The sequence below is a fragment of the Protopterus annectens genome, chromosome 1.part0 (genome assembly GCF_019279795.1).
Source record: "Protopterus annectens isolate FY-2018-M chromosome 1.part0, PAN1.0, whole genome shotgun sequence".
NCBI classification, from domain to species: Eukaryota; Metazoa; Chordata; order Ceratodontiformes; family Protopteridae; genus Protopterus; species Protopterus annectens.
Genome location: NC_056725.1, coordinates 1,897,982,902 through 1,897,999,478, shown reverse-complemented (window position 1 = coordinate 1,897,999,478; position 16,577 = coordinate 1,897,982,902).

The following is a 16,577-nucleotide window of genomic DNA, read 5'->3' as shown; positions in this document are numbered from 1 at the left end:
TACAATTTAGATTGCAGTCTTACCTAGTGCTAGTTGCACCTGGAGAATTTCAAATGCATTCTGTTGGGCAACTAGCATGGAGGTGTGAATATCCTTGATGAATATGGACACTCCTCCACCTTTAGTGTTTCAGTCTTGGTTTTGTGGCCAAAAAGTATGGTAAGAGGTGTAGCCTGGTATTGCAGGAGTGCTCTCTGGAGCCTTGAACCAGGTCTCAGTTACTGCACAGATATTGATGTTCTCCATTTTTAGGAGTGCCTCGAGAGAGTGCATTTTGAGGTTTAGACTTCTAGCATTGCATGGCATTACCTTCCGATTTTGCATGCTTGTATCTGTTACGGTGGTGGTTTTGTCCTTTGAACCTTGCCTAAAAAAGGCACTATAGGGGTGGCAAGAGCTTTAGCCAATAACCTGAATCCCAGGAGTGACAGGTGCAGACCATCTCTGGCAAAGCATCATGGTTTGTCGATCATGTCTTCCCAGGCAGACAGATACTGGATCCCCTTTGTATGACACCAGAAGCTTAGCCGATTGTTGAAGTCAGTCATTTTGTCCTTATACTGAGGTATCATTCTGGGTGAAGGCAGAATGCTACTCAGGGCTAGGGTCATACCTGCCTGGGCCACATTATCTGAGAGCTCTTCCATGTCTCTTTTCATGTAGTCCAGGGAGGTATGTCTCGAGTCATTCACTCCAACATGGGCAATGACAGAGTCGCATTTGTACTTGTTGTGGAGTGACTTGAGTGCATGTGTTATGTGGCAGATCCTGGCACCCAACAAGCAGCTGACTGTAATTTTCTCCTTGTTCAGCCTGGTGAGTGGGACATCAGTGTGCCTGACTATAGAGTCACCTATGACTAAAGTGTTGGATACATTGTCTTGCCTTAGGGGCTGTTGCTGGGTGTCACACTGGTATTGTGAGCTTTGTGTCACTTTGGTTGTGACTGGTGTTTGTTTGCATTTCAGCTTCAGAGGTCCTTCTTGCTTGGTCAGGTTAATGTTAAGGGCCTCCACATATGTGGGTTTAGTGTTGCTATGTGTGGGTGTTGATGGTGTGGGGTTTGAAGGGCTATGAGTTGCTTGAGGTGTAGTGCAGGTGCTAACCTTCTCTTAACTGTCTAGCACAATCTTGGCCAGAGAGAGATTTGCTTCCAGTTTGGCTATGTAAGTGCATCTCTCGCAGGTTGTAGTGTTGGGTGGTAGGAGGAGAGGGTTGTCTGTGTACATGAGGCAGTTGCTGCATTTGCCCCAGTATGCCTAGATTTACCAGGTGGACAGGAGAAATCACCGGAAGCTTGGACATGCCTGTTTAGGTGCATTTTTTGTAAAGTACAAGAGTTTTTTTCCCTTACCTTTGCAAGGTACTTTGCAATTATAGGCTGTTTAGTGCCTACAATTACTTTCTCCTTATTGACAAGGAGAATTGAGTGCTTATATCAATTTCAGGCTTTCTAGTGCTTTCCAGTAGGTTCTTGAGCAAGTGCTAGTCACAGGGGGTTCAGATTTTAGTGCTACTACTGAGAAACCAGCTAGTTCTAAGGGTAAATTTGAAAAGCAGCCTTTCTGGCACCTGGAATAGTTTAACTGCAGCCCCACGGTGCTGCACAATGTGAAGAAATGTGCAAACTCACACGTTTTTAAGCCAGAAAGTTGAAAGGGATAGAAATCAGCCCAAAAAAGCTAATAAAATTGCAATTTCAGAGCTGGAAACCACTCCTCTAGTGTTAGATAGGCAGTACAATGCTCACCACTCCCATGGGTAAGCAGTAGGACCAGGACTTCCCTCTACCACAGCAAGGTCTGGATAGCTCTGAACACAGAAAATAAAGTCCTGAGACAAGCAAAGCCTGGGATCTGGACTATACTAGCTAGGAAAGGTGGGAAACGAGCAAACAAAAAATAGTATATATATATATATATATATATATATATATATATATATATATATATATATATATATTTTTTTTTTTTTTTTTTGGTTAAAACAGGCTAAACAATGCAATAATACAGTAAATAAACACATAAAAGGCTAACGCACTTGAGTGTGTAGTCCTAAACAGTAAATGCAATTAAAACTCTACAAAATTAGCAATTTAAAACTTTTTAAATGAAGCAAGGCAAGTGCACAACTGAAAAATAATTTAAGAGGCAGTAATACAGTAGAATAAGTAGCTAGTCTACATATACAGAGAAGCCTATATATACATAAAAGCAGCTAAAACACACAAACAATTCAGATGCAGTGCAACCTAAAGCACTTGAGTTGTAGCAATATTTAGGCAAATACAGTTAGAATAAATGCACTAAAATATACTCTATATTACCAAAATGTTTAAGACGCACAGTCAGAACACAAGGAGATTCAGGCAATTTTTTTTAAGAAAGGGAAAAAGGAGTAACAGAAGGCCTTCTCAGATGTTCTCTCTGTATTAGGTAGAATGAGCAAATGACACTAGACTGGGAGGAGTGTCCCAGATCAAATTTACAGTAGGGGTGGGCAACTGCAAAGCCACCAAGTATAGCAACAAGACACCAACAGGGAGTGAGGGTGGGGACCAATACTAAAGCTATTAGACAGTAAACACTACAGAAATCTTTATGACAGCAGTAAGCCACAAAATGAAAGTTTTTAAGCAGATAAAGGAGCAAAGAGACTCTACAGAATGCTTTTAACTGCAAACAAATCAGTTACCCATGCAGATTAGTTAATAGCAATAAAATACAGTAAAAAGTATGCAGCAGGCAATAAAAAGTGCTATATATAAATTGATAGAAGCAATAGTCAGTATAAATAAGCCAAAAAAACAGGATACTTATATATCTCAGATCAGAGTTGTAGTCAACGCCCCTCCTCCACTCTGCTTAGTGTGTATAGACAGAGATCCTCTCAAAGTTAGTGCTTAAATACCAGAAGATACAACCATAGACAACTTTTTTTAAAAGCACAAAAGAACCAGCCCCCACTAGCCAGCAGCCAATCAACACAATCCAGCCAAGAAGGTAAAGAAAGGCTTCTGCTAATTCAAGATGGCCTGTTCATGTGCTCTGAACAATCACTGCAAGGACAAAGAGGCCTAGAACCAGCAAATCTGAACTAGGACAATACTAAAGCTATTAGCCTACACTCTTTAGACAGTAAACACTACAGAAATCTTTATGACAGCAGTGAGCCACAAAATGAAAGTTTTTAAACAGATAAAGGAGTAAAGAGACTCTACAGAATGCTTTTAACTGCAAACAAATCAGTTACCCATGCAGATTAATTAATAGCAATAAAATATAGTAAAAAGTATGAAGCAGGCAATACAAAGTGCTATATATAAATTGCTAGAAGCAATAGTCAGTATAAATAAGCCAAAAAAACAGGATACTTATATATCTCAGATCAGAGTTATGTAGTCAACGCCCCTCCTCTACTCTGCTCAGTGTGTATATAGGAGTTCCATGAACAATTCCACATAGACAGTGGTGTTCTCAGTGTTTATGGGGGTTTGGAATTTTGCCAAACTGTTACTTAATAACAGGTAATTTGCCTTAGAAAAAATCATAAAAGTTCTAGGATTAGCTTAGGTCCCAAGCTTTATTTTTGTTTCAAATAAGGCAGCTTTATGGTCTGACCTTGCCAGTGAAGACAATACACTAAGGATGGTGCAATGTTCTCCCATGTCAGGGAGGATCAGGTCAGATGTTGGCAACCCTAGTGGGCACACAGACTAGCTGGTCTAGTGTATCTGTGTTTATAAAGACCAAGCATCTCAGAACATGCACATTAGGAGTCATGCATGATTCTCAGTCTTTAGTATTGCAGTTAAACTTGCCCATGAATTTGGTGTTGGGTTGAGTTGGGAGTGTCTCCAGTATGTTTAAGTATGTGTTATAAGTTTCCTGAGTTATGGAGGGGACCTATAGCTTGCAAAAATATGAAATGGGACTTTGCCTGTGGTAAGTGGAACATGGAGAAGCTTGAGCAAATCATATTGTCTGACCAGCCTTGAGGTGTGTATGTTTTTGATGTAAACTGATACATCTCCATCTTTTGTCCCTTCCTGTGCAGTAGGTGGTCTAAATGTGTGGAAGGTATTGTAGCCTTGCACTGCTGGGGTGCTCCTCACTGCTCCAAACCAAGTCTCAGTAACTACACAAACATCTAACTTCACCAGGGTGGAAAGAGCCTACAGGTGGTGGAGTTTCTTGTTTAATCTTCTGGCATTCAGCAGTAATACCATTACATGTTCCTGTGCTGGTTTTAGCTATGTCAAAAGGTTTATCAAATTAGCAAAGCATGAAAAAAGACACTATTGAGGAGGAAAAGGTTTTAGCCAATAAACAAAAATCTAAAGGGGACAGTTGGAGACCATCCTTGGCAAAGCAGTGTGGTCTGTCTACCATATTCTCCTGGTCTGACAAGTATTGTACCCCCTTTGAATAACATCAAAAGCTAAACTAATTGTTAAAGTCAATTATCTTCTGTTTATACAGTGTCATCCTTGGAGAAGGTTGAATACTTCTCAAAGTTAGTCTCCCACCGGCCCAGGACACATTGTCCAAGAGCTCTTCATATAGTCCAAGGAGGTACATCTCAGGTCATTTACACCCACATGGAATATGACTGAGTCAAACTACAACTTATAGTTCAATGGCCTGACTGTATGCGTGATCTGTCAGATCTTTGTCTCTGACAAGCAAGAGTCTGTGATTCTGTCCTTACTCTGTCTAGTGAATAAGGCATCTGTATGTCTCACAATGATGTCCCCCATTGACAATATATTGGATTGTGTAGCTGCTTGCCTTATGGACTTAGAGGTTGAGATGCTGTGGGATGTACTTGATGGGTATTGTTTAGTAGAGCACTTCTGAAGTTCTTAATGTAATTATTATGGGTGCAATGTCTGGGATAACTTTGGGGTTTAAGAAGATTACAATCAAGAGTCTCAGCATATGTAGATCTATGTGTCTGGTACAAAGTTTGTGTTGTGGGTGTATTGTGTGTGTTACTGATAACCTGTTTGATATTGTCAGTGCTTGTGTTGTGTAACTACATCTGTCACATACCATATTAGGTAGTTTAAGAATTAGTTGTAAGACACATTGTGAGATCTATAACTCACCAAGATGCTCCACTTCAGAACCTTTTTGGATCATACTTCCACTTCATTAGGGACTAGTGTAGCCTTAAATGTTTGTCTTTTACTGCAGTCCAGTCTTGCTCCTTGTGTATAATGCCTTTAGGTGTGTTTTAGCTATACTAGGGTCTGGAAGATTTTTTGTCCTTTCAGAAAAGAAGTGGAATAGAGAGTAGTTTATCTGTGCTTTCCTTCGTAAAGACTGTTTATAATAGACCATAGCTGTTTGCCTTAATCTCAACAGATGAAAATGAATTGTTACTTAAATGAATTAGCCAGTTATCATACATTACTTTCTTAAGGGACCGTATTTCTTTCAGAGCCATCATGTTCTTCCAGAAATGTTTGAAGTTGAATTATGATTGATTTGGGATTTGGGGAGAAGAGGAGCCTAGGTGAAAGAGTTTGATGACTTGCTCAGTGTGCAATATAGTTTTAGAATCAAGGGCTAACAACTTTGTCAGCCAGTCCATCAACAACTGACATGAATTGGGTTTGGATGCTCCATTTTGTGCTTCCAAAACTCAGGCATGGGTACATACATTCTACAAATGATGAGTGCAAGACCCATGGTGGATCCCAGCTGCATTGCAAAATGCCAAGTTCAAATTGTATAAAGAATCAAGCTTTTGACAAACACTTCTGTTGATCTCAGGGAAATGTGCAATATACTGAGTGTGCTCACTAATCAGTGTACTCACACAATGCACAGTGTGTCAGATGTGTTCTGCCAGCTGAGAACTGTACACTGCACAATATGGCAGCCTGTCTGTCCAGTATGCACGTATTATAAAACTGTTGTCTTTTTAGAAGGATGGTATGGGAAATATTATCAGTATGTAGGAGGAGATGTTACATTCACTGCAGTAAGAGAGGATGCCCTACATTTAAGAATCAGATATACTACATCTAAACAACAGGGTTATACTTCACATGTAAATATCATGAGACATAAAACACAAAATGCACACACCTAAACCCACACATGCATACAAGCACTAATACACTCACTTGTGAGACATACAGATACAGACACACGTGTGTGTGTGTGTGTGTGTGTGTGTGTGTGTGTGTGTGTGTGTGTGTGTGTGTGTGTGTGTGTGTGTGTATATGAGTGCCTGCAAGTGTGAGTGTGTGCATTTGTGTGAGTGCGTGTCAGTGTGCCTGTGTGACTGTGTGCATGTGTTTTGTTTTTCTCTTCAGTATTGACTTCAAGTTATGTGTTCCTTGATGTTTAATGCTAACTTTTTGTAACATTCATTCAAATTATTTCTCCCTTTGCTAGTTCATCCTGTGACAGCCAGGCAACCGGGCTGCAGGCTGTCATATTGTGAACTAGCAGTGAACTTTCTCCACCCAGGTTCTTTGTCCCCATGTGAGGTCACTTTAAATAAGCAGACTTCTTGACATGATGAATGTGTGGTAATGCACCCTATTTTAATCACTTGAGGAAAGCCTTGTAGTCACTATTAGGAGACAGTGCCGCTATATGAAATCGCATTCCTTCCTCATTAAAGTGTGCTAGTAGATAGAGAGCCTCCTGTCCAGCTGACCCTTGAGTACCTGCTCCACTACTCAGACTGTGGCTATCAGTGTCACAAATTAAATGTCTGCAGTAGAGCAGCAGGCCAGCCTTTTATTGTTACAGTACAGATTTACTTATCATTGTCATTTTACTATTTATTTGTTCTGCACTTGACAGAAGGATCATGCGAAGGAGGAAAAAAACAACCATTTGAGGTTAATTAGTCACAAAAGAGTGTATGTTTTAGCCATGTGAAACCTCTTGCTAACAAACATATTGCATTTAGTTGGCATGATGTTTCCAAACAAAAAGAGGTTTGCCAATATCCTGGCAGATCGATTCAGTGCAAACTTCACCCGCCTCTCACCCCCTAAAGGGCCCATCTCAATACCGAAAGATTTCCAAATTCCGGTAATCACGCCACACAGGTAAAAAAACGCACTCTTCAAAGCTAAGAATACAGCATCCATGGGACCAGACAACATCCCAGGCTGTGTGCTGCATGAACTACAACATGAACTGGCACCTCACCTAAGTGTCATGTTTAATCATAGCCTCACCTCAGGCTTCGTGCCCACTGAGTGGTGTACAGCTACAGTTATCCCACTCCACAAGGGGGGATCCACCTTGGATCCTGGGAACTACTGCCCCATCAGTCTGATGAGCCTGATCTGCAAGGTCATGGGACGTATTATCATGGAACTTATAAACAAAGACATTGGCAACCTTCAAACACTGGACCCCATGCATTTTGGGCTCATGAAGGGACGATCTTGTCTCTTGAACCTGATTGACTTCTTCGAATCAGTCTCCAGAACCATGGACAAGGATAAGGTGGCCCACACAATCTATCTGGACCTCACCAAGGCCTTTGACACCATCCCCCACTCTGGGCTCATAGATAAACTTACTAAGCTGGGCATTAATCCCTACATCACTCGATAGGTTGCCAACTGGCTTACTGACAGTACCCACACTATAAAAGTAGATGAATCCAAATCCAGCTCCAGACAAGTGACAAGTGGAGTACCTCAGGGTTCATTCCTGGGACTGCTCTTGTTTGGTATCTGCTTTTCTGAAGTACAAGCTAACACTAAGGGACTCTGGCTAACAAAATTTGCAGATGACTGCAAACTGGGAGCCATTATTGAATCCCAAATGATGCAGATATTCTACAAAAGGGCCTTACAGAAACAGATGCTTGGTGCCAAAGCCAAGGGTGCAAGCTCAATGCCAAGAAATGTATAGTTATCCCCTTTGGGAAAAACATGTATCCATGAATTACTACATAGGTGGCAGTACACCAAACACTGAAAGTGTGATAAGAGACTTAGGCAAAGAGGTGGGCAGTGGTCTCAATTTTGATAACCACATCGCCACAACAGTCAGAAAATCCTTCTATGTGGCATACCTCATCACTAAGGGCCTTTTATCCAGAAAAAAGGAGGTCAGTGTCCCACTGTACTCATCCCTCATTAGACCCAATATAGAATGCAACTCCCCGTTTGGTATGTACCTCTCAAAACATCTGCAACAACTGGAAAGGCCGCAGAAATACCTCACTAAAAGAATCACAGGCCTAAAGCAGATGCCTTATGCTGACCATTTAAAAAAACTCCAGTTATAATCTGTCGCATATCGTTTACTCAGAGGCGATCTCTGCTTAACATACAAGGGCATGTCAAACCCAGAACTGATGGACATGCTACACTTAAAGAAATCCCAATCCCTCAGAGACACACTCCAGGGATCTAAACCTTGTCATCACAATGAACAAAACATGCTGGAGGGATAGATTCCTGACCCAGAGACTCCCCAGACTCTGGAATAGACTGCCTATACATGTCAAGCAGAGCGCCTCTTTGGCCCTCTTCAGAAGGAACCTTGATGATTGGATGGGCGATATGAAATTCACCCCAGGGATCACATCAGTTGCCCTGCTAGACAGGGGCCCAGGGAAGTTAATACTGCGTGCAGAAATAGCCAGGGAATTGTTATGGCTAGGCTTGTATAGGCCCTAGGGCCGATATCCTAGTACCAACCTATGAACCTATGAACCTATAATAGCTGCAGTCCAGTTGTTAGGCTCTACAGTTTAACTTAACAAATAGCTTCAGTGTCTAAGAAACCTGACAAAAATCAATGTTCTACATACCAAAGCTGAGATATGTTATTATTTTTCCACATAGTTTTATCTCCTAGAATAACTTGTTTATTATCAGGCCAATGCTGCACTGACTATGTTAACAACTATGCTACAAATAAAGCAAGGAAGATATTTACTGTAAATGTTGGATGAAATCTGAAACACCTACAAAGCAAATGTTCAAGACGTATTTATAAAAATGTGCTCTCATAAAAAGAATTCAGTAATTGATACTTTTATAATAGTCTGTCCAAATTCATAATATGCTGCAAACAAGGATAATTTAATTCAAAAGTGTATTTTTTATGTTTAAATCACTGTTAATTCTCTAAACATAAGGAATTTTGTCTTTAAATTTGCAAGGTGTAAATCACAGTCCAATGTGGGCTTCTAAGTAACAGGCACAAGTGAAGATAATTATAGATTTGAACTTATATTTTTGTGCCCTTTGAAATGTTTTAGTTAAAAATAGAAATAACCATTTCTCAGTTTCTGTTCCATTGCTCCACTGGTAAGGGTCCACTCCCAGCTTAGGGTGGGTAGCAGGACTTTCATTCTTGACTCAGCTATTCTTGGCAAAACTACATAGTGGTTATACTGAGGTTTGCCACAGACTTGTTAAACTGATTTCTGTGTTAAACAGACTCCCAGGTAAACAATCTCCACCCTCAGTAGTAAGCAGTGCTACAGGTTGGACAAAGTGCACTCTACTCTAAAGGTTACAGCAAACTACAATGTCAGAGCTGCATGTTTTACAAATGCAGATAGTAGAAGTTTTTTTCTACCACAAAGAAAAGGTCAATTTTACAAAATTATTCCAGATTATATTATTTTCTCTGTAGTGCTGCAATGGCAGACAACAGCATTTTATATATATATATATATATATATATATATATATATATATATATATATATATATATATATATATACATACACACACACACACACACACACACACACACACGTGTGTGTGTGTGTGTGTGTGTGTGTGTCTGTATGTGTATGACTATATAAATATACATATATATGATTATGTCATAAAAGGTAGAAAACTCAAAAGAAAGAAATACAAATGGTAGAACAAAAAAGACAATCACAGATAACTAAAGAGTGAGTCACAAAACATTGAATACTTCTCTCACTAAAAATAAAAGCCCAATATCAGTAAACTACAGCTACAAAACCAAGATCAAGTGTTGTCTTGATAGTAATATTGTTAGGGAATGTTTTTTTAGGTAGCACAATGTGTAGGCTTATGGTTAGCACACATGATTAAGGTGGCAGGGGGGCTTGTTCCCCCTGCAGCATCTTACTCATGTGTGCTAACCCTAACCCTAACCCTACTCCTACTCTAACTCTACACATTACATTATTAAAAACCCTTTCCTTAACAATTCGACTGCAAAAGACAAAAGGATATAAAATACAGGCAACAGAAATCATGCACAGCATTGACTCTTTCCCCTGACGTAGCCCTTACTCCAAACCTAACCCACAGACACCTGCATATTCACAACAACTGCTATAACACAGTCTTTCACATCCTTACAACCACCATTCTCATTCAAACATTAATTTTCTTCAACACTCCTACTTACCTACACTATATAAAACTAAATTCAACCAAATATGATTCACTGAAATGAGCATCATCTCATTTGTGACATATGTACCCTGCCTTGGACATATTCACTGTGATTAAAATACTGTGGTAGAGCAATTCAAAGATAAGCCCTTCAATGCTATTTTTTTCACCACAGCAGGTAAGTATCACAATAAGGTGTATGTTTGTGCGTGTGTGTGTGTGTGTGTGTGTGTGTGTGTGTGTGTGTGTGTGTGTGTGTGTGTGTGTGTGTGTGTTTGCATGTATAAAATGTGGGGTAGGCAATAAAGTTCACTGAGCTGGGAGGGGACATTATTATTATGTGTGTGTGTGTGTCTGTGTGTGTATGTGTGTGTGTATGTGTGTGTGTGTGTGTGTGTGTGTGTGTGTGTGTGTGTGTGTGTGTGTGTGTGTGTGTATCTGTGTCTGTGGTTGTGTGTACCTTAAGTCCTAAGTTAGAGTGGGTAACTTTCTGTTTTCTGTTGAGTTGCAGACTTTTCATCTTTTTGTTCAAGTTAATCACTTCCTGTCCATTCCCATTTTTTTGTTTTTGGGGTTTATGTTTTATTGTTATTTTTATTATTGTTATTACTATTATTATGTTATGTGGAGTTAGTAATATATTTGAGATTATGGTATATCTTTCTGCTATTTGGTGCTTTTTCATTGATTTACTTTTTTTCATAAATCTGCACTTAATAGTTTTCTGTTGTTAAATGATAAATGAATTTTCAAGACAATGGCAGCTTACTAGATTTTGAAGTCTATGAGAATGAAGGAATCAGTGAAGTCTTTGTGGCCTACATTAATTTTCCTGAATATGGTGAGACAAATTTGGTGCACAGCTATCCTCTCATCTGATTAATTAATGTTTCTTGCTGGATATGCATGGAACATCTGGAGATGTGGTATTTTAGAATTGTTGGAGGAGGATTTCATGCATATGTCCCGAATGGAGGAAGTCACACCCTATTTATCTAATACAAGAGGAACTGAAGCAGAAAAAGACAGACAGGAGGAGAAAGAGAAAAGGAGAGAAAAAGAGAGATTTTGAGAGAAAGGGAGAGGTTTTTTTTTTCTGAAAAGATTTCAAGCCTGCATAAACTAAAGCACTGCTGCTGATTTCCTGCTGGGGAGGAAAGTAAACCTATATTTTTTGTCTGTGACTGATGGAGCTGCTTTCTGTTTTACCTGCTCCAGTTTGTATTCTGTTTAAAAAAATCTATTTTGCCTGGTGTTTTTATTCTATGTGAGAGATAGACACTTAAATTATCTAGGCTGCACATTTCGCATATTTTTTCACTGGTTAAATTGTCTCATGCGTGATACTTGAATATGCAGTGAATTTCTGGGCCTTTGTCTTTTTCTGAAAAGACTGCAAGCCTGCATTAACTAAAGCATTTTCCTACCCAACCTCCCCTGTGTTAATCTACTTTTTAAACCTGGTGATTTTAAGCTGACCACCCCTACTGTAAATTGAGCTTAATAAGTTCCTCCTTTCCTACACTGCTGTTGATATCTTGAATTATTCATTTACCTTTACTTGTGCTTATATTGAAAAGTGCATTTTGACTCTCATTACTGTTCTACTAATTTACTTAATATGAATTCATTATCTAGCTAGCTACTGGATAAAGTAGTGCATTTTTACACTCTAGCAAGCACTTGTTTGTACAGCAAGAGGTCAGTGGATAACCTGGTCTGTTTAGGTTGGGGAAACACTTGAGATTTCTGCATGTAGTTTTATTGGCTGGAGGGCTTATTAATTAGCTTATCTTGTTTCGAGTGCCTTTATAAGTTCTGTGCAATTGAGTGGCTCTTGGCTCATTTATACAAAGCAAAGTACTTTTATTGAATAATCACATTTTTATAACCTGTTTAAAGTGCACTGATGTATCCATATCTTTAAGTTTGTTTGAGGTAGCATTTCAAATCTTTTAAATTTATTTGTGGTAGCATTTCACCACAGATGCTCCTTTACTGTGCTTTTATATTAGGAGGACTGGGATTATTCATCTAGTGGCAGTAGATGTTTACTTGGTTTATGTGAGGTGTGAAATACACAAAAGGGCTCTAAATATTTTTTACACTTCTGTCATACACTGTGATTGTACTTCAGCAGTTTAAAAAAAACTGTACTGTCTACTGCTGCTTTAAGTCATTAATTATACAGTATTGCAGGGCTGTTTTAAGTAGTTTGTGTGGTCTTATTACACTTGGGCTCCAAACCAGCTATTCTGCATTAAGAAGGTGTTTTTCCTGCACCATTATTGGCAGACATTACTTATTTAACCTGCCTGTTTTGAGGATTGCTGGTGAAGGGCTTATTGCATTCTTTCCTGATTAGTAGTTAGTTAAAACTTGTTTCTCTTTACTCATAATCAAGCCATGCATTTGTGCAGTGCTGCTCTTTGCTCAGTGGCAGCTAGCAGTGCATTGTATAGATGCAAAGGCCTAGAAGCTCAGTTTTTCCCTAAATAGCAATCATTGAAACCCTTCCAAGCTTTTCTGCTGCTCTAGGAGCAACTCAGTTGTGCACAGAGCAGTATTGCCTTATTGATCAACCTTAGCCTACACAAAGTATAAGTTCCTCTTGTAGTCTTGGCACTACCACCACAGTCCTGTCAAATTAATCCATCCCCTTCCCTAATAAGACATACAGTAAGAGCTTGCTATCATTGACAGGCAGTTCCCCATCATCTCTCTGACAAGCCTGATAGACATGAGCATCCTGAGGCAATATAGCAATTGTCTCATGTATACTGACAACCACTTACTCCTGAAACAGAGAAATACTTTATGTGAGAGATGTAGTTACACCATGAAGTTGGAGGTAATACTCTCACAAAAGGATAAAATGAATGCCAAACAGGTTGTCAGCATGCACACACATGCACACTTCCCACACTAAATAAGGACACAACACAAATCCACATGGGTGGATATACTCAATAGTAATTTACCAAAAGATCAGAGGCCTCCCAAACAGAAAACACTTTCACACATAACAATGCAAAAAACAACCACAACAAATAATAACATACACCAACATCTCACCAAATAAGTCCATAATTCACCACAAAACCTAATGGATTGGTTATAAGTGGCTCCAATGTAAGACACAAGGATGTTCTCCTCACCAGGCAGGATAAGGACCAGGTTATGGTTAGCAGCCTGTTAGATACCAGGAACCATCTAGTCACTCAAGCACTCAAGTCATTCAACCACTAGTACCAGTATGAATCTGTCAAAGTCCATGTATGGTTGAATGACTTGAGACATATCACTGGACTGTATGAAGACACACATGACTGAGCTTCCAGATTATGTTTCACAGGCAGGTGTAAGCCTAGCTTTGCAGGGTTACACTGCCTTCCATATGTTCCAACCACAAACTGAGCATGAAAAAAACAAAGGAGGAGGTGTATCCATCTTCATTAAGGACAAGTACACCTTGAGACTACTCAGACAGTCTGCCTTTCTTGAGCTACTCTATGTCCAATTAACTATAGTCAAAATCTCTACCACAACATAGCTAGATATGGATCACCCACAATGAAACAGGAAAAGCATACTACACACCTGGACTTACTAGAGACACTTCCCATGCAGCCCAACACCTTACTTGTGGGTGATTTTAATTATCCTACCATTGACTTGGAAACATTCATGACCACAAACATGTTGGCTCAGAGGTTTTTGGACTTTGTCAACACAAATGCTCTGGAGCAACTAGTCAGCACACCCACAAGAGGCTCAAATGTTCTGGACCTAGTACTCGCCAACATGGGAGAGTATTGCAATCCCCCCCCCCCCCACATGTGATGTCCTCCTGATGAGATCAGGCTATAAATATGTCTTGTTTGATGTAATTATAAGGCCAGATAATCCATAAAGTTCAAAAATGCTTAAGAATTTTTCAAAGACAAACTACCTCCTACTAAGTGATGTAATAAGAAGTTTCAAAGTCTTCTCAAATGCAAATAACACTGACTCCTATGCAGATATGTACATCAATGCCCTGTATAACCACTTCAGCAGTTGTATAGAATCAGCTGTACCAGACTGGATTAAAACCAGGTCTTGCTGAAAAAAACAAGACACCCTGGTGGACCCCTAGCATAAACAGGTTATACAAAAACATGGCATCATTGGGGCCAGACAACATCCCAGGTTGCCTTTTAAACAACTTAAAACATGACCTAGCAGACACAATTGGATCCCTGTTTAACCACAACATACAAACTGAGTATGCTGTAGCAGAATGGAGGACAGCAACAGTAATCCCTCTCCACTGAGGGGGACCATCAACCAACCCTGAAAATTATAGGCCCATAAGCTTAACTAGCCTCATCTGCAAGACTATGGAAACAATCATTATGGACCTTATTAACAAGGACATAGGTAATCTCCAAACTCTGGACCCAACCCAGTTCAGATTCGTTAAAGGTAGATCATGCCTGTTAAACATAGTTGACTTCTTCAAGAAAGTCACCAAGGCATAGGACAAGGGAAAGACAGTCCATACTATCTATCTTGACCTAGCCAAGGCATATGACACAATCCCCCACTCAGGTATTATAGAGAAACTCTCCCAATTGAGAATTAACCCCTACATTACCAGATGGGTAGCCAACTGGCTCACCGACAGGACACATACTGTCAAAGTGGGTGACTTCACCTCTAGCAAAATACCAGTCATCAGTGGTGTACCACAGGATTTTGTGCTGGATCCCTTACTGTTGGGAATTTATTTCTCAGAAGTCCAGGATAACTTGGACAGCCTGTGGCTGATCAAGTTTGCTGATGATTGTCGTCACGTACTAAATTGCATTAAGAAAGCTCAGCAGAAACTGAGCCTGCTCTACAGAAACAATCCTATCAAACAAGGCTAGGATCTCTCCTTCCCATGCCTACCTTCTCCCTAGTCTTTTCTGCAGTTCAGAAATCCTCACCAGCCTGCAGGCTTCTGTCTTAACATAGCTAGAAACCACCTATAATGAAGTTTCCAGATTTCCTGCTAACCATACCAATAAATCTCACCACTGTCTTTCTCTTAACACCTTAAACTGGTTGCAATTTCCCAGTCATCTACTTCTGCCTCAGCTACAGATTATACATTCCATCCTGCATAAGCCCTCCTTCTGTCCAGACATCTCCTCACTTGTCACCCTATACACTTCTTCCAGGACTCTCAGAAGCACAGACCAAAATCTTCTGCAAATCTACAAACCAAAATCACAATAGGACAAAATCTGTACAACTACTCCACCTCCTTCTCTTGGGCCAAACTTCCCCTGGCTATCAGAAATATTAACCACCCACAACAATTTAAAACTGCTCACAAAAACTTTCTAACTAGCACCTGGACTTCCCACTGTAAACACCCTCCATGAACCTACTACCCTCACCTTTTTATTAACCCTTACAACCTCTTCTGACTCTACTACATAACCTCTCTTCTAACTCATCTTGCTCTTAAATTTCGTTTTTAACCCAGAAATTTCTTTCTGAAAGTTGGGATCCTCTGTGCAAAGTCTGGAAGTCCTGCACACTTGTCCCTGTATAATATTAGGAAACAAGTACCGAGGATGCATACTGCTAAAATCTAGCAGGCTGTTCTTCCAACATTCTTTTCTATGTAATCCTGAGGAAAAACCCTTATTAGTCAAATGCAGATTGACATCCAAAAAGCTGATACTGTGCTGGGAATATATCATGGTAAATTTTAGAAAGGTGGTTGTAGAGTGTAGGTATTCTAAAAATAACTCCAACGTGGCCGTATTTCCCCTCCATAAAATAAAAATATCGTCCACAAAACGAGAATATATAACAATATGCTTGTTCCATCTTTGATTAGCTGTTACAAAATTCCTTTCCCAAAAAGAGAGAACCAAATTTCTGGGTTAAAAACGAACTTTGTTAACAAGGGCTATAGTAAGAGCATGGTTGAGGAAGTAGTGTGTAGTGGGGTGAGTAGGAGAAACGATAGGTACAAACCCTGGCTGAAGCGTAATGAAGAGATAGTGCCAAATGATGTTGGTCACCATAATACACCTAGAAAACCAAGACTTTATTTTACCTATAGCAGCAATAGTAGGGACATTTATAATATAGTGGAAAAGAATTGGAACATTTTGAGGAGTGACAGGAGGTTGAGTGAGCTAGTGGGTCC